The sequence below is a fragment of the Rhineura floridana genome, chromosome 15 (assembly GCF_030035675.1).
Source record: "Rhineura floridana isolate rRhiFlo1 chromosome 15, rRhiFlo1.hap2, whole genome shotgun sequence".
Taxonomy (NCBI): domain Eukaryota; kingdom Metazoa; phylum Chordata; class Lepidosauria; order Squamata; family Rhineuridae; genus Rhineura; species Rhineura floridana.
This window is the reverse complement of record NC_084494.1, coordinates 27,122,429-27,147,291: the sequence shown is the minus strand read 5'-3', so window position 1 is coordinate 27,147,291 and position 24,863 is coordinate 27,122,429. Positions and strand designations below refer to the sequence as shown.

At 43.8% G+C, this 24,863-nt stretch overlaps 1 long non-coding RNA gene across 1 annotated transcript in view; it reads left to right on the top strand.

Annotated features, from left to right (window-relative positions):
- Window positions 1-19,974, top strand: part of LOC133370902 (uncharacterized) — a 50,890-nt gene extending 30,916 nt beyond the window's left edge. Inside the window, exon 5 of the long non-coding RNA XR_009759208.1 lies at window positions 19,901-19,974. This is a non-coding gene — a long non-coding RNA (uncharacterized LOC133370902). The remainder of the gene's footprint in view (window positions 1-19,900) is intronic.
- Window positions 19,975-24,863: the final 4,889 nt, after the last annotated feature.

Sequence of the window (24,863 nt, the reverse complement as noted above, 5' to 3'; positions counted from 1 at the left end):
ACATATCTGGGTGCGGTTTCAGAGATGGGACAATAAGCAGGATTACTGGAAAGAAAACAAGACAGGATGTTTCTGTCTCTTGACAAAGCCCATTGTTTGGTGGATGCTTTATTTATCTCTGCTGTCCTCTGTTCTGATGTTTACCATGCACAGGGATGTGGATAATGGTTTTTCAACCTGTCTCTACATCCAAGCCTGAGAGAGGCCCTCCTCACCACCTGGGAGGGATGAGACCACAGGCTTGCATCACAATAATCTCCCATTGTTTTCTGAGCTTTCAGTCTAAATAACATGCGTGCCCTTAGGATTCCCCATGGAATTATTTTACGTCTATCCCAGTGGGAAGGGAGTTTTATCCTTGAAGCGAAAGCACTCATACATGGTGCATGCAGCCCCCATTAGCAGTCTCCTTCTTTAAAGCAGGTTTACAGTTGTGCTTCTGACAAGTGTATGAGCTAACTGTCCTTACTTAAGCGGGGGGGGGGGGAGGAATGCCGAGTATAGGGAGGGGCAGAAAAGAGGAAGATAAGGCACCAGGGATATCTAATGGGCCTTTTTTATTTCACTGGTGACTTCCTTTCTCTCTAAACTCTGGTGAAATTGACTCAAGGAAGGGAATGCCTTGCTAATTTCATCTCTGGTATCTGGTGAAGATTAGGGAAGATCTTGTCAATTTCATATACCACTCCTCAGTGTTTAGTTTTTTAAAAGAAGAAGAAAAAAAGAATTACTATGGGCACTGACCTGTGTGCTCTCTTCACATGCAGTTTGGAAGAAGGGGAGGGGGAGGAAACCTCAGGAAATTGTTAAGGCTTTCCCCCCAATGTTGTCAATTTCACTGGAGACCAAAGAGTTGGGGACAAGGAACTAAATGATTATTCCACAAACGCCCACAGCAATGGAAACGGAGGAGGAATTGGATTAAAAAGCCACTCTTGCTAAAATTGTGTTCAAAGAGAGACTTCAGTACATGGAGGGGTCATTCCCAATCTATAGAGCTCAATGAAGAAGAAAAAAGATAATTGAGGACTAAGAATTAGGACTGAGATGAAATTTCTCAAGCAACGTGATTGTTTTCCGCTCCATTGCCCAGTAAGAGCATTAACATCAACAAATGGAACCCATTTTGTCTTACTATGGCCTGATGATTACCAGCCTGCGGTAGCACCAAGGTGGTCTTTTTCACTCATGATACTGGCGTTGTGAAATCAAATGCACTATGAGAGGCCCCCATCTGTTCTGGTATTCTACCAGCTTTTGAAGCTGTTTGCACAGACATTCTTTTGAACGCTCAGCCAACTCTCCCATTTTAATTCCTGTGTTGTTTGAATGGAATTGTTTGTTGCACATTTTAATTATGCATGTTTGTATTTTAATGTGTTAATGGAAGTGATTTATTGTGCATTTTAATTATGGATATTTATGCTTTAAATGTTGTGCAATTGGTTTTCGTTTCCTGGGAAGCACTTCGAAGCCTATGTTTTGTTTTAATATGCTGCCAAGCCTTCTTGTGTGTGGGTGCTATTGCGATTGCATTGTTGTCGTTTATTGTTATGTTTTTATAGTGTGTTTTATTTGTTTGTGTTTTAACATTGTGTAAGTCGCTTGGGGACCATCGGGTATCAAGAGAATAATTAATCACGTGTACTTTGATCCTTAGATTGCCGGGTTTGGTCAGGGGCCACTTGTCAAATGTGGGCAGCACTGAAGCCAGCAGTGGGTGGGGCCAAGCTCTTTTCACTCTCTGCTACCCCTTCTCTCTGTCCCTCTCTTTTCTTTTTGCCACCCTCTTTCTCCTTCTCTCAAAGTGCCACCCACTTCTTTCTCTCTCCCTCTTCCCCACACCTAATAGGCAACCAGGATAGGGGCGCATCACTCTTGTCAGAGCTCTGAAATGATCACTTGCAGAGTCCTTTTGAAATTAAACTGAGAGTCACATAAAATTAGGCCATGGCCACAGGCTGCCCACCTGTGCCATGGACAGTGATCCACATGCTGTGCAGCCACACAGATGGCGAGACTGGGAGTAGACACAGACTACTTCAAATGCACCCACACCTTCGATTTATATAAGGGCATTTGCTAAACTGTCCTGCCAAAGGTCTTGAGATAAGCATATTAACGCTGACATCTAGAACTATTATCTATAACTGGCAGCTTTTTTTATTCTTCATTTCCTCATAATCGCTGACCATGGACTTTGCTTTTTTCACTGATGCTGAGTTGCCATTTCCATTCTGTTATCTATCAGAATGCCACTGTCCCTTTCCTAATGAATTATCACCAGTTGAGACTCTGCTGGTGTTTATGAGAATCCAGGGCTAGGTTTTTTTTGGTTTTTTTTACCCCAATATTGGAGATCTAGAATAGCATATGCATAACCAGAGAGAGAGAGAGAGATTGTATCTTGATTAATTATGGGTAGAAAGAGGCGAAATCATGGGGACACCAAATAATTATGGGGATGCAGACTCATGGAACTAACACAAAATCATAGCTTACAGCAGTTAGGAACACCCAAAATATGCAGAGGTGAGGATTCTTGACAGGATAGAATTGATGGGTACAGGCCTTAAGTAACAAATATGTATAAGCTGTAGATTTCAGCATTAATATGCTTAACTCAAGAGTTTTGGCAGGACAGTTTATCAAATGTCTAAGAAGAAAAGAGGAATTGTGGAGGGTTGGGACAGGATGAAACAAAATTTGTCTAGCTTGTCTGCAATGATGATGATGATGATGTGTGTAGGATCCCCAAAGAACTTAGGAATCTGCATTATACTGAGTCAAACCATTGATCCCTCTAGTTCAGTATGGGATGCACTGACCGGCAGCAGCTCCTCAGGGTTTTCGACAGAAGTTGCTTCCAGCTTGGGATTGAAACTGGGATTTTCTGCATACAAAACAGGGCCCTATTACCGAGCTGCTGCCCTTCCCCTAAATTCACAGGAATGTAGAAAGCTGCCTTATTCCAGGTCAGACCATTAGTCCATTTAGCTGACTGGCAGCAATTTTCCAGGATACCAGACAACAGGGTTTCCCAGCTGTGGATTGAAACTGGGACCTTCTACATGCAATGCAGGTGCTCTGCTGTTGAACTACTGTCCTCCTCTTAAAAGCATAGGAAGCTGCTTATATCAGACCATTTGGTTTGATCCCGTTATGTTTGCTGCCTTTTCTCACCCCTGAATGGAGGAAGAAGTTCAACGGCTGCTGCGTAACCCCTGCTGAATTCCAAGGCATGCGCGCCCCCAACCACCACCACCCTGGCCCCTCTTTGTCTGGCTTCCTCCCTCTTAAACACTCATGTTTGTGTGAGGCACTTTCTAGGATCTCTTTCCACCATTCCATCCAGCACCGCAGCTAAAAATAAGAGTCCTGGAAACATGCCCACTTCCTCTCCAGATGCATCCCCCTTTGCAATGTCTTCCCCCCCCCCCGGATGGCACAGTGAACAGGTGAGGTCTTCTGGGAAAGAGAAGGCAGGGCCCAAGATGATCATGTAAATTGTTTAGCTTCAGCGTCTCTCTTTGAGGGAGACAAGGTGACTGGCAAATCAGGGAGTGGGATCTTAGCGACAGTAAGTGGGGAGGGGGTAGATAAAAGAGAAGCCGGATCCACTGGGCCATTGTATATTGTTCTTAGAAGGGGTAGTAAATCCTAGTGGTTAGTACAGGAAACCTAGGAGTCAGGGAGGGACCTGGGTTTTCTTCCAGGCTCCAGGGTTATGTAGGAACATGACACCTGTAGTCTGCCATTTGGCCCAGCCAAGCGGACTCTGCTCCCTGGCTTGGGGCCAGTTTTACGTTCCTCCAAGAGTTGTGCAACTGCTCAGCAGAAAGATCTTTTCCTGTTGGCAGATGCACACACACGTCTCCCAGAACCAGCTGCTAATGCTTGACTTCTGCTCTGGTCTTCCCTCTACCCATAAATCCTCATCAAATCACCTTGTGATGTAGTAGCTACAGTGTATCAGATTAGGTTCTAGGAGACCCATCTTCAAATCCCAGCTCAGCCCTGAAGCTCACTGGGTGATCCTAAGCCAGTCATTGTTTCTTGGCCTAATCTACCTCATAGGGTTGTTGTGAGGATAAAACGAGAAGGGGGAAAGCCACGTAAGCTTCCTGGAGCTCCTTCGAGGAATGGTGGGATGAAAAATCAATAAAGGTAAATGTTGCTTCACATGGGTTGCACATGAAGGGAGGGGAAATCTCTTCTGACACATTTGGTTTGGTAATACACCCCCCTCAACACTCAAATAATAAGGGAGCAGGTAGAAAGGTTTAATACAATCCACAAGTCCATCCCTTTTCACTGAGTTTATCCAAATCACGCCCCCTGTAGCCTTCCCAAAACAGTCACTGGGCAGGTGGCATAATGTTATATGGTTTAGTCATTAGATGACAGTGGGCTTAGTTGTATCTGGGTGGAGCCATTTCCTGTGTCTATTCTGTGCTTGTTAGAGAAAGGCAATAAATCTCTTGTCCAGTTTTCTAACCAGTCTATCCTCTGAGTCAATATTTTTCAACCTCCCCAGATGTTGCTGGCCTACAACTACAAGTTCTGTCATCCCTAGCCAACTTAGCCAATGATCAGGGACGATGGGAGTTGTAGTCCAACTTCTTTCCCAGTGCAATTCTAGGGGCAAGATTAGTGGGTTTAGTTTCCTTTTAGATTAGAGACCACTAAGACTATAAGTGTCTTTGTGGAATTTTGCAAATATACAAAGCAGCAGAAAGGCCAACATGTAAAGTTAAATGTGTCTTTGTCTCTGCTGCAGGGATGGAGGATAAATTTGATCCAGTTTGCATTCAAAACCGAATTTAGCAAATTCACACTTTCTGAAACAATATGAGAACTGAAACACAGCCATCCTTTGAAATTCTCGCTGATCCAAATTTTGTGATACAGTTCTCCAACCAAACAACATTTACAAAAATGCATATATTAGGGGCAAGTGTACATAAGGGCAAGTGTACATAAAAATGAAAACATTTGTGAAAATAACATTCAAAAGTGCATTATATTAGGATAAATTGCTTGCAAAAAAATTAGAAAGCTGCATACAAAAATGTATTTATTAGAAGAAATTCACTTTACCATGAGGATTTTATTTTAAAAAAAATGTCAAATTGCTGCAGAAATGTGGAGAACGGAATTTAAGATTCGAAAAATGAGAAACTGAGAGAACCAAAATTGACAGATGGTGAGGGTATGCAGATTACAGCAGCCATGGAGGCAGAATTTAACCCTTCTCTTCTGCAGTCCTGATTGAAATCCCTCTTCTGGAGTTAATATTTGCCATTGAGGACTCCCTCCATTGGCCTGATGGGTATCTCATTCAAAAACATAGAGAGTTCCCCAACTTTCAAGAGACCAGGTATTTCCTAACCTAGATGGGGGAAACAATGTTGCTGAACTAAACTCCCATCATCCCCGGCCATTGGCTATGCTTGCTGGGGCTGATGGGAATTGTAGTTTAGCAACATCTGGAGGACCAAGGAGCATATATGTATTTCCTTCTCACTCTCTCTCTCCCTCTCACACACACACTTTTAAAAAATCTTAAAATGTTCTTTTTACAGCATACCAAAACCAAATGGCAAAGTTACAAAATTTATGTTTCTTTCATTGTGATATGTTCACAATGCTAACTCCACTGCGCAACAAAACATTCATTTATCAGCCAGATTCAAAATGTGACAAGATCCAGATCTTCTGTGTATCATGTGGGATAAACTGACTGATGCCATACACAAGATATTAGAATCTTATTGAATAATAACAATAATAATAATAATAATAATAATAATAATAATAATAATAATAATAATAATAATAATAATAATAATAATAATAATAATAATAATAATAATAATATGGGCCTGTTATAGGAAAACTCCTGATTCTCCACTGATACAGCTTATTAAAATCCCTCAACAGTCTCTTCCAGGTCCAGGGGTTTTAATAACTCTTTGTTCCTATGGAATGGAAATGGACTGCCTTCAAGTCGATCCCGACTTATGGCGACCCTATGAATAGGGTTTTCATGGTAAGCGGTATTCAGAGGGGCTTTACCATTTCCTCCCTCTGAGGCTGAGAGGCAGTGGCTGCCCCAAGGTCACCCAGTGAGCTTCATGGCTGTGTGGGGATTCAAATCCTGGTCTCCCAGGTCATAGTCCAACACCTTAACCACCACACCGCACTGGCTCTCTCTTTGTTCCTATACCAGAGGAAATATGAACTTGTGAGCTTTGGTTTAGATTAAACCCTGCATATCCTGCTGTTGTATATAAACTGCAGCCTGCCCCCTCCTTCTTGTGCTATAAACATGAATTCCATAGTTTATAGGTTTGTTTGTTGGATGAGTAACAGCCTGGGATGGCTGGATCCAAACTTTTCAAAGCAAAGGAAATCAACAGTTGTCCTTCTCAGTGTTTCTATGCAGTGTCCAGCCTGAAGAAATGAACACAGCATTCCATGAGAACAAACCCAAAACAAAAGCACAATTTGAGCCAAATCATCCCCCTTCCCCAGGAACTATCTAAAAACAGTTCCTAAGCAGGGTGTTAGAACATGTAAAATACTGGGAGCACTGCATGGAAGGTAATGCATTGGTATTATCAACCTGTTACATCTGCATCCTGTAGAACAGAATGTGCCCACCAGAGTGTTTCATCAGGCCTATGGCAGTCCTGCCAAACTGGAATCCAGGTATTATTCTAGAAAGCTTCCCTGTGGATCCACTGTGCAAAATACAGCTGTAGGCCCAGGGCCCAAATGCAGCCCTCCAGGTCTCTCCATCTGGCCATAGGGACCCTCTCCAGGAGCTACACCCTTTCTCCACAGGCCACACCCTTCACCAGCCCTCCTGGAGCGTTTTTTTTTTCTGTTTGAAATGTGCCCTTAAACTCTGATATTGTCTTTGGCTTGCCTGGATACACAGGGTTGTGTGAGTGTGCATAGAAACCAGCCTTGCATACAAATGTAAAATTTGCATTTGTTGTTCTACCTGCTTTTACCTCTGGCCCTACCCGCTACTGGCACATGCAAGCTTGCCAGGTCAGAAGCATCCCAAACCCTGAGACGTCAGAGATGAGCCCTAGTAATGTCACAGGGGTGGACTCTAGTGATGTCATTAAGCATGATACATTAAGCACCAATTCATGGAGCATACAATTCAAACAAAAACATTTCTCTGATTGGAAACCAAGATAGAAATCTTAACTAAAAGATGGTGTTCCCAGGTCCAGCTGAAATGACGGAATCATTCCTCCTCCCTTGCTTAGGGAGCCTGGGTAGGGAACATTTAATTTATTTATTTATTTATTATTTAATTTATAACCCGCCCTTCCTCCCAGCAGAAGCCTAGGGCGACACCTGCCAAAAACATTTTTGTTTAGGCAAGCCTACCCAGGCATGCAGAAGGCATTAGGTTTTTTATCTGTTTTTAATTCATTGTTGGTGTTATTATTTTGAATGTTTTTAAATGCCCGTCTTTAACTGTTTTTGCCAATAATTTTATTGTTTTAATTCCTTCTGTAAACTGCTTTGAGGGTTGTTGTTGTTTTTTACAATAAAGCAGTATATAAATGTTGGAAATAAAATACATAAATGTGTCTTGAACAACACTCTGACACCAGGGGAATGCAGTCCTGGCATAGAAATATAGCACCGGGGAAAGCTTCATTGTATAAGTTTGTGTGAGAGAGAGAGAAGGGGGAGGAGGTTGCTGGTTTTTTTTTAAAAAAAACAGGCACACTGCTTGAGCTACAGAGGCCCATCCCCCTTGTGCTCTGTGATGATCCCCTTAGCTACTGTTCCGCCCCCCAAGAATATGGTGGAGGGAGACAATGATTGGCCTAAAAGGGGGGGATCAGGGACTTGTAGATTTCATTGCCGATTGAGACCCCTTTCTTTCCAGCCCACCCCCAATAGAGTGAAAGGTTAAAAAAAAAGGTGTCCATTCCTTTTGCATGTCCTTGATTAGAGTTTGGACCATTCAAGGGAACATACTGAGATATCAAGTGAGTTGCGACAGGGCAGGTTAATAGTTAACTAAGAGAACATTGGGTGATCAAACAAAAATCATTGCACTGGAGAGTGTTATACATCGGCAGTGGCGTCACTGGAGTGTTATTGGGATGTTGACTGTATGACACATACATTTAACCTATGAGTAACAACACTATCCCATTCCCCTCCTTCAGTCCCCCCCCACCTCACTTCTGCTCACTGTGGAGTTCAAGCTGCATCATCATTTGCCAACATGGCACCTTTCAGATGTTTTGGACCACAGTTCCCACCAGCCCAAGTTTTGGCTGGGGCTGAAAGGGGTTGTAGTCCAAAAACATTTGGAAGGCACCAAGTTAGCAAAGGCTCGTCTCCATCTTCCAGCCTTTATATGGAAGGAGAGGCGCTGACTTTTTTATTGGCTCTGGCAGTGGGCCATTAGTGGGTACCTGGAACTCAGAAAAGAAGCTTTGTTTCCCCAACTGAATAAATAACTTCCTTGTTCCTTTAAAGGTCATGGAATAAGAGAAGAGGTCCTCTTGTGGATAAGAAATTGGTTAAGAAGCAGAAAGCAGAGAGTAGGAATAAACGGACAGTTCTCCCAATGGAGGGCTGTAGAAAGTGGAGTCCCTCAAGGATCGGTATTGGGACCTGTACTTTTCAACTTGTTCATTAATGACCTAGAATTAGGAGTGAGCAGTGAAGTGGCCAAGTTTGCTGATGACACTAAATTGTTCAGGGTTGTTAAAACAAAAAGGGATTGCGAAGAGCTCCAAAAAGACCTCTCCAAACTGAGTGAATGGGCGGAAAAATGGCAAATGCAATTCAATATAAACAAGTGTAAAATTATGCATATTGGAGCAAAAAATCTTAATTTCACATATACGCTCATGGGGTCTGAACTGGCGGTGACCGACCAGGAGAGAGACCTCGGGGTTGTAGTGGACAGCACGATGAAAATGTCGACACAGTGTGCGGCAGCTGTGAAAAAGGCAAATTCCATGCTAGCGATAATTAGGAAAGGTATTGAAAATAAAACAGCCGATATCATAATGCCGTTGTATAAATCTATGGTGCGGCCACATTTGGAACACTGTGTACAGTTCTGGTCGCCTCATCTCAAAAAGGATATTATAGAGTTGGAAAAGGTTCAGAAGAGGGCAACCAGAATGATCGAGGGGATGGAGCGACTCCCTTACGAGGAAAGGTTGCAGCATTTGGGGCTTTTTAGTTTAGAGAAAAGGCGGGTCAGAGGAGACATGATAGAAGTGTATAAAATTATGCATGGCATTGAGAAAGTGGATAGAGAAAAGTTCTTCTCCCTCTCTCATAATACTAGAACTCGTGGACATTCCAAGAAGCTGAATGTTGGAAGATTCAGGACAGACAAAAGGAAGTACTCCTTTACTCAGCGCATAGTTAAACTATGGAATTTGCTCCCACAAGATGCAGTAATGGCCACCAGCTTGGACGGCTTTAAAAGAAGATTAGACAAATTCATGGAGGACAGGGCTATCAATGGCTACTAGCCATGATGACTGTGCTCTGCCACCCTAGTCAGAGGCAGCATGCTTCTGAAAACCAGTTGCCAGAAGCCTCAGGAGGGGAGAGTGTTCTTGCACTCGGGTCCTGCTTGCGGGCTTCCCCCAGGCACCTGGTTGGCCACTGTGAGAACAGGATGCTGGACTAGATGGGCCACTGGCCTGATCCAGCAGGCTCTTCTTATGTTCTTATGTTCATCCTTAACCCCAGTACTTTTCTGTTTATTGCATCCATGCACTTCTCCTCTAACTCTTCCCTAACAGTGGAGCAAACTGACAGAGGACGCTCATTCCAGGAAATGTGTATAGGGATTAGATTCATCACCCTCCACATCATTTGAGGACCTTCCTGCAGAGCCAGCAAGAAGAACAGAGAGGGTTGTATCTAAAGTTAGTTTCACTCAAAGCAGACCTATTGAAATTAACGGTCATGTCTCACTCGGGTCCATTAATTCTAATGGGTCTACACTGCATATAACTTAGCTGGATGCAGGCCAAACTATAGAGCTGTTTATTCTTCTTTCTGGGCAGGTGACTTTTCAAATACATCTCGCCTTATTTATTTACTTATTTGTTGACCACAGTAAACATGCAGATGAAATGAGGGCTATTTCCTTTCCCCTGTCCCCTTTCCTGCGGCTGATGGCTGGTTCCAGGGGTGGTGGTGCAAGGGAAGCTGGCAAAGATCTAGGGCCCACAGAGGTTAGTAGGATACACTTGGGGGTACAAATGCATAGCCTGACATGCAGAAAGGAAAGAAGAAAAGCATATCACTAGTTCTCAGAGTGCAGACTGTTTCCCGCAGAAGCATTTCATCCTTGCTATTCTCTTTACCCAGCAAGTGGCAGCTGGTGTGGTGAACCAGAGCCACAGAGCCACCTTTCCAACACTGCAGTTTACATGGATGGGAATGGGGGCTTTATATCCAGTGGATCCAAAGACCTTTGCACACCTCCCCTTCCCCTGAAACACTGTTTTGGACTGTTCCACATTCTACCACCAGAGGGGGAACCACCAGTGGGAGATGATAGTGATGCAATGAAGAAATTCAATTCAGTTTGCATTTCAAGCAGAATCCGCCCATTACTAAGCAACTTGAGAACCGAAACACGGCCATCTTTCAAAATTCACACTTATCTAAATTATGCAATGCAGTTCTCCAACCAGTGCTTACAAAAATGCATAGATTAGGAGAAAATGTGTATAAAGATTAATATATTTGTGATGTACAAAAATGGATCATGTTAGGAGAAACTGCTTGCAAATATGTGTACATTTATCAAAACTACTGGCAAATATGTGTTTCTTAGGTGAAACGCGTACTAAAATGTTGAAGAATTTTCATGAGAATTTTGCAAAACACCGTTTGCAAATTGCTGCAGAAATACGGAGGCCTGAATTGAAGGGCTGGAAATACAAGTAATGAAGAGAACCAAAACTGACAGATTCTTCCATCCATAATGATGATTATGATGACTTGTTAGTTGCTTGTAATTCAAAAGTCTCCAGGCAACTTACAAAATATTAACAACCCAAATAGAACTGAATAACATCAGTCCCCATAACAGGAAACTTAGCAACATAGTAATAATAAAAACAGCATAGTCTCAGTCGGTCAAATGCTTGGGGGGGAAAGGTAAGTCTTCACCTCGCACCGAAAAGATATAAACAAAGTTGCCAGGCAGACCTCACTAGGGAGAGCATTCCAGAAATGGGGAGCCACAACTGAGAAGGGCCTCTCCCTTGTCACCAGCCTCCAAGCCTCCCTCAGAGAGGGGACCTGGATAAGGGCCTCAGAAGAAGATCTAAGAGTCCAGGCAGGTGCATATGGTGAGAGGGGTACCAAAGGATACTGGGGTCCTAAGCCACAAAGGTCCAAAGCCAGCACTTTGAATTGGGCTTAGAAGCATACAGGCAGTGTAGTTGGAACAGAGTTGGCATTATATGACCTGTTTGCCTCAGACCTGTCAACAGCTGGGCAGCTGCATTCTGCGCTAATTGAAGCTTCCAAACTGTTTTCAAAGGTAGCCCCACATAAAACTTACCACCAACCTAAGCAGACCTGTGGGTGAGTTTGATCCCACCAACCACACTTTGCCCCAGCAGGCACCGCATCGCTGTGTGTTTCCTCTGTCGAGCGCCTGCTCCACATTGCAGCTGGTTACCAACCCTTACCAGGCTAACATTGATGGTGTCAGGCAAAGGAGGCTTTCCTAGCTTTTTAGAGCAGCGCTACTGCTGCTGCTGAACATTTGCAGAGCACTTTCAGGGGTTCAAAGCAAATCATGGGAGAGGGCTTTCCAACTTCCCTACCACCCCCTGCCGTTGAAAGCCTGATAAGAAGTTGCTGCCGAACTGGGATTCTGAGTAACATCATGGGATTTTTAGCGTTTCCACGGAGCCAAGTGAAACTGTCAAAATTCTCTTATTTCTGCTATTGCCAGAAAGTGTAATGTTGCCTGCCAAGAGATGTGATCTTGTCATGTTCATCATATTGAAACCTTGCTTTCGTTTGCTGTTATATTTGCTGTTATGTTACTGTTTTATTATTTTTTGTTGTTAGGACATTGTTTTTGCAGTTGTTGTTTTTGAGATGTATTTCTGTTCACCGTGTTGTAAGCCTCTTTGAGCACATTTTTTTTATGGAAAGGTGGCATACAAATAAAATGATGAATGAATGTATGAATGAATGAATGAATGAATGAGCCTAGGCAGGGCTCAGGGCTTCTGCAGAGCAGACCCTGCTGCAGCAGCTAGGGATGGGTAACTATGTCAGTTAAGAGCATTTCTCCACATTTCCACATCACTTGGCAATTTTTTTTAAAAAAAAGTTCTCCTGTATATTCGTCAGCATTTCTATACACATTTCTCCTACTATAAAAATGTAAATGCGCTGCCTTCAAGTTGATTCCGACTTATGGTGACCCTATGAATTTGGTTTTCATGGTAAGTGGTATTCAGAGGTGGTTTACCATTGCCTTCCTCTGAAGCTGAGAGGCAGTGACTGGCCCAAGGTCACCCAGTGAGCTTCATGGCTGTGTGGGGATTCAAATCCTGGTCTCCCAGGTCACAGTCCAGCACTCTAACCACTACACCACGCTGTCAACCCCTGCGCAAAGCACTTTGCCAGCCCTATGCTCTGTGACTGGGAAGTTGTAAAGATTACAGCTAAATAATGCACATTGCAACACTGTGAACTTTTCACAGTTCAAAACACTATGCAAATGCTAAGTAGTATAAAGTGCTCAGGGTTGGCCCAGAATATTTTTGTACCCAAGGTGGAAAATAGTCTTTTTAAAAAGTACACTTAAGGCTTTCTCCCATGTGAGTGCAATAACACCATCAATTGCCCGCTGTAATGAGTTTGCGCGACACTTTCTTGATAAGATCATGAACATCCGCCGGGACCTTGACTCCATTATTGTAGCAGTTGATCCTAATGAGGTGTCCAGAGCACAGTCTTGTCCTGTTTTACTGGATGAGTTTCAGTTGGTACAGCTCAAGGATGTGGACAAGGTGCTCGGACAGGTGCGGGCGACCACTTCTGCTCTGGATCCTTGCCCCTCATGGCTAATAAAAGCTAGCAGGAATGGAACAGCCGGCTGGGCCAAGGAGGTGATTAATGCCTCTTTACGAGAGGGAGTGGTCCCACCCTGCCTGAAACAGGCGGTGGTGAGACCGCTCCTAAAAAAACCCTCCTTGGACCCTGATAATTTGGACAACTATAGGCCGGTAGCAAATGTTCCATTCCTGGGCAAGGTCCTAGAGCGTGTGGTCGCTCGCCAACTCCAGGCTCTCTTGGATGAAACTGATTATCTGGACCCATTTCAATCGGGCTTTCGGCCGGGGTTTGGTACAGAAACGGCCTTGGTCGCCCTGTATGATGACCTCTGTCGGGAGAAAGACAGAGGGAGTGTAACTCTGTTGGTTCTCCTTGATCTCTCAGCGGCGTTTGATACCATCGACCATGGTATCCTTCTGGAGCGACTTACGGATTTAGGAGTGGGAGGCACTGCTTGGCGGTGGCTCTGCTCCTATCTCGGGAATCGTCTCCAGAAGGTGATGCTGGGGGAACATTACTCGAGTCCCTGGGTACTCCAATATGGGGTCCCGCAGGGTTCAGTTCTGTCCCCCATGCTTTTCAATATCTATATGAAGCCGCTGGGTGAGGTCATCAGCAGTTTTGGAGTGCGTTTCCAGCAATATGCTGATGATACGCAGCTCTACTACTCCTTTTCATCTTCGTCAGGTGAGGCTGTTGATGTACTAGACCGCTGCCTGGCCGCGATAATGGGCTGGATGAGAGCTAATAAACTGAAACTCAATCCTAACAAGACTGAGATGCTGTTGGTGGGAGGGCCCTCTGCCCAGATGGTTGACGTTCGACCTGCCCTAGATGGGGTTACACTCCCCCTAAAGGAGCAGGTACGTAGTTTGGGGGTCTTATTAGATCCTCTCCTGTCACTTGAGGCTCAGGTAGCCTCGGTGGCACGGAATGCATTCTACCAGCTTCGGCTGGTAGCCCAACTACGACCCTATCTGGACAGGGAGAATCTCGCCTCAGTGATCCATGCTATGGTAACCTCTAGATTGGACTACTGTAATGCACTCTACGTGGGGCTACCTGTGAAGACGGTTCGGAAACTTCAGCTAGTGCAAAATGCTGCGGCCAGAGTTCTCACTGGGACAAAGAAATTTGACCATATAACACCTGTCCTGGCGCAGCTGCACTGGCTACCGATATGTTTCCGGGCCAGATTCAAAGTGTTGGTTCTTACCTATAAAGCCCTAAACGGCATCGGACCGCAATACCTGGTGGAACGCCTCTCTCGCTATGTACCTACCCGTTCACTACGCTCGACGTCGAAGGCCCTTCTCCGGGTCCCAACTCATAAAGAGGCCCGGAGATCAACAACTAGATCTAGGGCCTTCTCGGTGGTGGCCCCTGAACTATGGAATGCCCTCCCAGACGAGATACGCCTGGCGCCTTCTTTGTTATCTTTTCGGCGCCAGGTAAAAACCTACCTTTTCGCCCAGGCTTTTTAAACATTTTAAATTTAATTTTAAACCTAATATGGATTTTAATTTATAAACTCAATGGCAATTCTATTTTGGATTTTTATCATGTTTAATGTTTTTATAATTGTATTATATTTTTCACACTTGCTCATATTTTAATTGTGATTTTATTTGTTGTACACCGCCCTGAGAGCTTTCTGCTATAGGGCGGTCTAGAAATGTAATTAAATAAATAAATAAATAAATGTCATCATTAGGATCATTAGGGGAACCTGTGGCCTTTGAAAGAGAGAGGGGGAAAGGAAGTGGAAGAAAGAGAGAAAAGGGAGTGTCAGAGAGAAAGAGAGAGAAGAGGGGTGTCAGAGAGGAAAAATGGAAATGGACTGCCTTCAAGTCGATCCCGACTTATGGTGACCCTATGAATAGGGTTTTCATGGTCAGCGGTATTCAGAGGGGGTTTACCATTGCCTCCCTCTGAGGCTGAGAGGCAGTGACTGGGCCAAGGTCACCCAGTGAGCTTCATGGCTATGTGGGGATTTGAACCCTGGTCTCCCAGGTCATAGTCCAACACCTTAACCCAGCCTTTTCCAACCAGTGTGCCTCCAGATGTTGTTGGACCACAATTCTCATCTTTCCTGACCATTGGCAATGCTGGCTGAGGCTGATGGGAGTTGTGGTCCAACAACATCTGGAGGCACACTGGTCGGGAAAGGCTGCCTTAACCACTACACTACACTGGCTCTACTTCTTCTTTCTTCTACTTTCTACTTTCTTCTCCTATGCACATTTTTATATGCAATTGTCCCTAATATACAAAGCAGTTTTCCCTAATATAATGGATTTTGTATGCTATTTTCACCCATATATGCATTTATAGGCACACTTTAGTATATTCATTTTTGTACACCTTACTTGGCTGGAGAACTACACTGCAAAATTCAGAGAAGTGCAACTTTTCAAGGATGGCTGTGTTTCAGTTTGCACATTATTTTGGGCAGCGCATATTAGGTAAATTCACTTTTAAATCCAACCAGAATCACATTTCTCCCCCATCTCTGCCAACAGCACTCCCCTCTTCTGGCAGAGGCTGGTGGACAGGAATCTGTTTGCCATCCTAAGCACTCCCAGGTACCAGCAAGGGAGTGGAAGTAGGATTGCCATAAGCCCCCAGGATTGACCATCTCAAGCTCTACAATCAGCAAGGGAGGCCCTGTTGGCGGTGGTGCTGTGGTTGGTGTTGACCTGCGACATGGCCTTCTCAGTGGCAGTTCCCCATTTACAGCATGCCCTCCGTGTTGAGGTGTGTCTTTCTAAGTCATTATTAACATTCAGGAGGAACTTAAAGACATGCCTGTAAGGAATAGGTGAGAACTTTGATTCAGTTCACATTTCAAGCCGAATCTATTAAATTTGCACTTTCCAAAGCAATATGAAAAAGGCAACATAGCCATCCTTTGATGGCACTCTTGCTACTGGGAAATATCTTCCCCCTTCACCTGAGTTGCCACACCCAGTCTTAATCCATCTGTCTAGGTTATTCATTGCCTAATCCCTCAACTCAATGCACTTTCTTTTTGGACTATGTGGCACGGGGAAGCCATTCCGTCCAAGATCCTGGGGGATACACAAGAGTTCCCCAAGCAAGGAAGCAGAGCAAAGCATCTCTCTCAGCAAAGGCCAACATCCTGACAAAAGGAAATCTAGAGCAGTTGGCCAGGTACCACAACAGCAGGAAGGCAAAGAGTAGGGAAAGCCTTTTGAAGGTGCAACCCAGGAGAGAGAAAGAGAAAGGAGGACACCCATCAGGGACGTGGAGAACTGAGAAAGGAGAAGAAACCCTTCTTGCAAAGTTGCAAAGCCAGGAGGAAAAGAGGAGAGCAGACCTGCAGTATGAGCGCTGAAAACCCACCCATCCAGTCTGGAAAACAGCAAGTGCCTGATCCGCTGCAACCTCCAGCTGGGCAAGCACCCCCAGTGGGCTTTTTGGCACCTTCCCCTGTGCCACCCCCATACTATGGTTATTATGGCCCACCTGGTGCAAGATTGAACCAAGGGCCAATCCTTCAGCCACCACAGCCCATCATCATCACAACCGTCCAGCCTAGACACGAACCTGATTACCTGGCCTACTCCATCTTTACTCTGATTTGTTGTTGCCTACCATTGGGTATTGCTGCCGTGATATACTCTGTACAGGTGAGTCTGCATGACAGAGAGTGAGAGAGAGCACAAGGGGATTCATAGATTCTTAAGACATTGCAGAGTGCAGGACACAGAATAATTGGCTCAAGCTACAGGAAACCAGATTCTGAATGAACATCAGGAAAAACTTCCTAACTGTTAGAGCACTATGACGATGGAACCAATGACCTAGGGAGGTGGTGGGCTCTCCAACCCTGGAGGCATTCAAGAGGCAGATGGACAGCCACCTGCCGGGTATGCCTCAAGTTGGATTCCTGCATTAAGCAGGGGATTGGACTCGGCCTTAAAGGCCCCTTCCAACTCAACTATTGTGTTATTCTATGATAAAGCATCCAGGTAAACAGTTAAACCAGATTCAGCTCCAGGTTTTGGAAGGCCGTCTTTGGTGGGCACTTCCAGTGCTGACTCCCCTCCCCCCTGGCACCTTCCACCACTTGGGCCACCCTGATGATGGGGCTTCTGCAACCATCAACATCCCCCTTGTGCTCACACTCACAGGCAAGTGGGCGTACGCGGCAAAAGTGTGGGTGATGCATCCTGATGGCTGCAAGATGCCAGTCAGAATCAGACAGCTGCTCAGCTCCTGGTTCAAAATACCACTGCTGCTGTCACTGGGTTAGCCCTTGCTCACACTGAGGGTTAGGGTTAGGGTCAGTGATAGCAGAAGCACTACCGCCACCAAGGGATCCATGTAACTGTGGGAGATGGAGGAGGAAGGAGAGGAGGTGCTAATCTCGGCTGGCCCCACTGAGGCACACTGACAAATGCCCCAGTATGCTGGATACTGACTCCTGGCTTATGTTAAGTTGTAAGGGCTGTTCAGGCCAAGTCCAGTTTAAAGATAAAAGATCCTAAAAAGGGACGGCATGGGCCTAGAATGTGCCTATAATCGTTAGCAGCCCCTGGCCAGCAGGCTGAGCAGGTTGCTCATCACCTGCTCAAAATGAAGAGGATCTTACCCGCTATGCTGAGATGTATTGCACTTCTATTTTTACATTTTCATCTATGCTTATAAATTAGCATCTGGAAATGAAATGCAAATCTTTTTCTTTCTTTCTTTCTTTCTTTCTTTCTTTCTTTCTTTCTTTCTTTCTTTCTTTCTTTCTTTCTTTCTTTCTTCCTTTCTTCCTTTCTTTCTTTCTTTCTTTCTTTCTTTCTTTCTTTCTTTCTTTCTTCCTTCCTTTCTTTCTTTCTTTCTTTCTTCCTTTCTTTCTTTGGTGATGAGTAAGTAGCCGCCCTACCCCCTCACCAGCCAGCTCTCCAGTCCTACACCTCCACATAGAAATGTAACATTCACATATTGCCTAACATAGCAAAATCCAATGAGGGCAGGCTAGGGATGGAAGGTCTGGCAATTTCAGTTGTCTCAGTTTCTCATTTTTCCAATCTTAAATTCGGTTCTCCACATTTCTGCAGCAATTTGCATTTTTCTTTTTTTAAAAAAAATCCTCATAAAAATTCTCCAGCATTTTAGTAGGCAGTTTTGACTATTGTACACATTTTCGCAAGCAATTACTTGTCATTTAATGCATTTTTATATGTTGTTGTTATGTGTCTTCAAGTCGATTATGACTTATGGTGACCCTATGAATCAGTGACCTCCAAGAGCATCTGTTATAAACTGTTCAGATTTTGTATGTTCAGGTCTGTGGCTTCCTTTATGGAATCAATCCATCTCTTGTTTGGCCTTCCTCTTTTTCTACTCCCTTCTGGTTTTCCCAGCATTATTGTCTTTTCTAGTGAATCATGTCTTCCCATTATGTGTCCAAAGTATGATAACCTCAGTTTCATCATTTTAGCTTTTATTTATTTATTTCTTTATTTATTTATTTATTCGATTTGTTAGACGCTCATCTGGCTGACTTCCCAGCCACTCTGAGTGACATAGCACATCAAAATCAAAATTAAACCAGAACTGTCACTAGAAGCTAAAATAATGAAACTGAGGTTATCATACTTTGGACACATAATGAGAAGACATGATTTACTTGAAAAGATAATAAGGCTGGGAAAAAACAGAAAGGAAGACCAAACAAGGGATGGATTGATTCCATAAAGGAAGCCACAGACCTGAACTTACAAGATCTGAACAGGGTGGTTCATGACAGATGCTATTGGAGGTCACTGATTCATAGGGTCACCATAAGTTGTAATTGACTTGGAGACACATAACAACAACAGTAATTTCAAAGTTTCAAAAGTATCTTACTAGATCTGCTAGTAGTTCTAGTGATAGTTCTAGTTTAATTTGTTCTAACACCCAACTATTTGTCTTTTTCACAGACCATGGTATGCGTAAAGCTCTCCTCCAGCACCACATTTCAAATGAGTTCATTTTTCTCTTATCCGCTTCATTCACTGTCCAACTTTCACATCCATACATAGAGATTGGGAATACCATGGTCTGAATGATCCTGACTTTAGTGTTCAGTGATACATCTTTGCATTTGAGGACCTTTTCTAGTTCTATCATAGCTGCCCTCCCCAGTCCTAGCCTTCTTCTGATTTCTTGATTATTGTCTCCATTTTGGTTAATGACTGTGCCAAGTCATTGATAAACCTTGATAAGTTCAATGTCCTCGTTGTCAACTTTAAAGTTATGTAAATCTTCTGTTGTCATTACTTTAGTCTTCTTGACTTTCAGCTGTAGTCCTGCTACATGTTAGCATGCATATATGTCATATGTTAGTTTCACTTATTTTCATTTTTTTGCACACTTTTCCCTAATATATACATGTTGGTAAACATTGTTTACTGGCAAACTGCATTGCAAAATTCAGATCAGTGCAAATTTTGCAGGATGGCTGTATCCTGGTTCTAATATTTTTTCAGAAAGTGCTAATTTGATAGATTCAGCTTGAAATTCAAACGGAATTGAAATTTCTCACCCATCCCTAGTGCAGGCTAATGTTTTCTTAATTTCCCAGATCTAGGAATCAGCAGCAGCATTTGAGCCTACACTCTTTGACAGTTATGTGCATTACCCATACTGAAAAGTCATGTCTCTCAGTGAAGCTGTGGAGATTTGCAGGTGCACCAGAGGGGCATGGTGCAATAGGCCAGACCAGGGAAGAAATACTAATCACTTTACCCAAGTGATCCCTCATTTATCTCTTTCTTCCCAGACCCGAGAAGCCAACAAGATTGGAGACACCACGGCAGCTCAGCAAAACTCCAGGCTGGCACGTATCTTGGCCCATACAGCACTTGGCATAGGGATTGCATTCATCATTGTGTGTATCATCATAGCGGTGACCACTGGTTTCTGAACAGGCTAACTGAGGATGCAGCATTCATATCCAAAACAACTCACCCTAATCCCCAATGCATAAGTCTTGGTTTGACCACATTCCATAAAGGGACCTGCTTCACTAGCTCACGCATGTGTGCAGATCACATTATTTTGGTACTCTTGGCTTGATGGGAAGCAACAGAATCTGTCAACTGCAAAGTGTGCTGTTCTTGAGACCTTGCCTAGCACCAGATGTTGCTTCTAGATCCATGACGGCCCATCCACGTCAAATGATGAACATCCTGCATAACCCAGAACTACACTACACAAAGGTCCCAAACCATGCCAACAGAACAGCCAAACTGCTGCACTTCAGAAGCCAAATACATAACACTGGCCATTTGATGGCTTGAAAATGTTGGTATGAACCATTGCCATTATCATGCTTCGTGTCCTTAAAATCCTGAGATTTTAGTTTAGTTTAAGATTTGGGTTTTAATTGTGATTGTATTTTTAAAAACATTCCAAAAATAAGTTTTCATTTCTGAATGCATACCAATATTAAATGAGTGTGGTTAATCAGATATGATTACTGATACTGAAACATCAATGCATGGACAGCCCCTGATGACTAGTCCTTGCTCTGCCTCCTCATCTGCATGCTCTCCGTGTTTTCATGGGATGCTGGAGGGCAGAGAACTTGGGAAATGGCTTTAACAGGAATAGAAGAGAGGGTGCATTTCAAGTTAGCGTGCAAAGAGGAATTTATTGGAGTGATTTTAAACGGGGGCTATAAATGTCCCTCAAAGAAGACACATGTTGATACTACACAAGATGTGTTTATTCGCTCCAATAAATCCGTGATCCTGCAGCAGCTACACATTCACCCTAGTTTGGGGGTTTTTTTGGCGCCATCTTCTTTCACAACTAGCAAAGGAGGACTCGCCTTTATCATCACAGGCGTAGCAAATTCAGCCCCACTGCCTTGCCTTGGTGGAGGATCACAATGAAAGCTGCTCCCTGGTAACTGCCAGCTTCCAGCAAGGGAAGATTTGCTAAGTGAGTTCCAGCTGCTCAGCCCCATTCTCTCATCTTGGAGGCTGTGGTGCAGCTCAGACTGAACCTTGGGGGCAAAGTCCAGGACCTCAAAGCTCAGGAGAGCCCCAAAGGACCACTGAGAGAGCAACAGGCAATGGGGCCAACAGCAAACAGGCATCAGTTCCTGGGCCAGAGGGCTGGTGGCGTTTGCTAAAGTATCTTTTTTTCTTATTGTTTTTTTAACTGGCGTGGGGGACAGCTGGACACGTACAGTATAACTGGTGCTCCTTTCATTATTTTCACTTTTAAAAGCAGAGAATCCTTTTTCTACAACAAGTTGGTGCCTACGCCCAAGTAAATGTGATTAGCATCGTAGGGCAGGAGCAAACTCTCTTTTATTCGTGTAATGACAATGCTGTGGTTTAAGTGAATTTAAAATATGAAACCACAGAGAAAAGACAAGGAACCATAAAAAGGGAAAGCAGGAGGCTTTGTCTGTGAACAACTAGAGATTATGCCCATCTATATTTCACCCGGTGCTCAGTAACTTCTTCAGTCTAAATATCAATATAAAGGGGTAAATAGAAGCACTTGGGAATCTACATTACCTCAAATATCCCCAGTCTCCTGGAAAAAAATAATATGAAGCTAAGTGGCTTCATTAAGACAGAGCTAAAATAGTGGAGAAAACTGAACGTATCGTGACATCAGAATGTATGCACTTAAAATGGTTGTGTGGCCAAAGTTTGTTTTATTTTCAATATTTACTGGTGATGGTCCCTAGGGAAACTCATTAAGAACTGGCAAAAGCTGTTGGATATTTTCATAGGAAATAATAAGAATGCTTAGAGAGCTTCAAAATGGAAATGGACTGCCTTCAAGTCAATCCTGATTTATGGCAACCCTATGAATAGGGATTTAATGGTAAGCGGTATTCAGAGGGGGTTTACCATTGCCTCCCTCTGAGGCTAGTCCTCCCCAGCTGGCTAGGGCCTGCTCAGCTTGCCACAGCTGCACAAGCCAGCCCCTTCCTTGTCCGCAACTGCCAGCTAGGGGGCAACTGGGCTCCTTGGGACTGTGCAGCTTGCCCATGGCTGCACAGGTGGCAGGGCACGTAACTCCTGAGCCACTCCCTGTGGGGGTGAACTCCCCACTCAAGTACGCTTGAAAAGCCAGTATCTTGGGGGTGTTTAAATGTTTCTATCTAGGCGAGTCAGCCCAGCCTCTTAGTTTAACCATCATACTAAACTTAATAGTGGCCTTTAGAAGAAATTGATCTAGAAGGCTACATGCTGGAGAAAGTGCTTTGTTTGTTTATTATCTAAATTTGTATACCACTTTTTCATGCAAATAGGTTGAAAGCAGCTTACAATAAAACAGCAAAAATGCAAATCAATGCATATTTGCCATAACAATCAAACACCAAATTATTTCAAAGCATAACACAACACTCCAACAAATAACGCATTTTGATTATATGAACTTGGTAAGATGTTAAAGTCATAAAACAAACTTACTTATTAAAACATACCAATTAATGACAAATAAAATATCCCAGTGCAATTGCCTGTCATCAATAGTATAACAAGCAGCTGCTACATGGTAGTGCTATTCCAAACAGTACAAAAACTGACCAGGTGTATAAAAATTTCCATAGGGGCTAAAAATGTTAAGGGCACACAGTTCATGACTTCTTTTAACCATATCAAATGAAACTGTGTTCTTTAGAAGAAACTGACCTAGAAGGCTAGACGCTGGAAAAAGTGATTTGAATCAGCTTTTGAATGGGCTATAAACACAGTCTGCACCACATCCAAATCAATCCACATTTATTGTCCTCCCTCTATGTTTGAGGCAGATAGCAGGAAAAGTTGACACTGTGTATTTGCTCTATACGTAGCTGGGTCAAAAATTCTTCAAACCATGGAGACAGGTTCCCCAGACCTGAGATGGGTTTTTCGGAAATCTTGGGAAGGACAAGATGCAATGATATATAGTGTGATCTCTGCATGTTTCCCTACCCCAGCAAACAGAAACTCCAGGAAGGTAAATCAGATCAGGAAAATGGTGTAGAGGAGGAAAGGTTAAACACACACAAACACACGGCACTGTAGCCCTGATATGAACTGGGAGGCCTAACAGCTGTTACTAACATTTTTTAAAAGCATGGGAGATCCAATCAGGGAAGGGCTGTAACTCAGTGGCACTGCATCTGCTTTGCATGCAGAAGGTCCCGGGTTCAATGCGCAGCATCTCCAGATAGGGCTGAGAAAGACACATGCCTCCAAGCCTGGAGAGCCACTGTCAGTCAGCATAGACAATACTGAGCTGGATGGGCCAGTGGTTATACTTAAAATAAGTAATCAAGGTTCCTTCTTATCTATGTGGTGAAGTGGTTAGAGTGTCAGACTATGACCTGGGGGATCAGGGTTTTAATCCCCATTCAGCCATGAAGCTGACTGGATGACCTTGGGCCAGCCACTGTTTCTCAGCCTAATCTACCCTACAGGGTTGTTGTGAGGATAAAATAGAGAGGGGGAAGAACAATGTGTGTCACCTTGTGCTCCTTGGAGGAAACATGGGGTATAAATGAAATAATTAAATAAATACCACTGCTCTCCTAGTGTTATGTCTCATATTTTGATGATGGGACTTTATGTAGAAAACCAAACATAGAACAATCAGAGAGATATAAAACAAGGGACATCAAAGTTATGTTGCAAGCAGCGGAGGCTGGCCCCTGACGGCCAATAGGGCAGTGTCCCACCTACCTCATTCTGCTCTCAGCCAACCAACCAGTCAAGGGCTGTCCCTCCAGCCAGTCAGGCTGGCTCTTCATCTCATTGATTCTGGCTTCATCTAGTGCTGCTCTCCCTGCCTTCCTCCCTACCACCCCCATTGGGAACAGACCACCACTGGCTGTAAATAATGGCGAGGAGGCTTTTCACAGGTCCTCCTGATCCTATAGCCCCGGCCTTCCACATTTATCCCAAAAGTCACAACTGGCCAAAAAAAAAGGGGGGGATAAGATAAATGCAACTAGGACTAGCCAGCTGGTTAATGACCCTGGATGTTATTTCCCTGAATTTGAGAGAAATAAGAAGAACATTGTTAGATCACATCTGTTGCATCAGGTAGCCTTCCCGTCCAGAGCGTTCTTCCCAGAATTGGCCAGTCAGAAGCTTCTGGAACAGGGATGGGGAACCTTTGTCCCTTCATATGTTGTTGGGCTTCCCTATCATCCTTGACCATTGGCCGAACTGGCTGAGGCTGATACAAGTTGGAGTCCAGTTCCATCTAGAGGACCACTACAGGTTCCCCATCACTGTTCTTGAAGCTCACAGACAAGGCATGAAGACAACCTCCTTTGCCCACTGTTTCCCCACTGCAACTGGTCTTCTGCAGTATACTGCCCCTGAGCATGGAGGTACTTCTTTGCTGTTGCATCTCATGTATGTATGTATGTTCCCCCAGAGTTTGAGCCAAAAAAGTCTCCCAGAGTAGCCTACAGATAAATTACAAAAAAAATCCCTGCACTCAGGCTTACAATCTAAAAGACACAAAAGGAAAAGGGACTGAGAGGGAGGAGAGAAACAAAGAAACTCAGCGCTACTTCTTAGGGGGCCTCCAGATGTCCTTTTTACTGTGCATTCTTTCTTGTATAAATGTATTTGTATACTGCCATATATATACTGCAAGATCAGGGCTGAGTACTGAAACAAAAGTTAAAACATCATTAAAAACAGTACAAAACAATCATTAAAAAATCAGTCAAGAAAGTTCTAACAGCTGCATAGGCCTGTCAACATTTTTTTTAA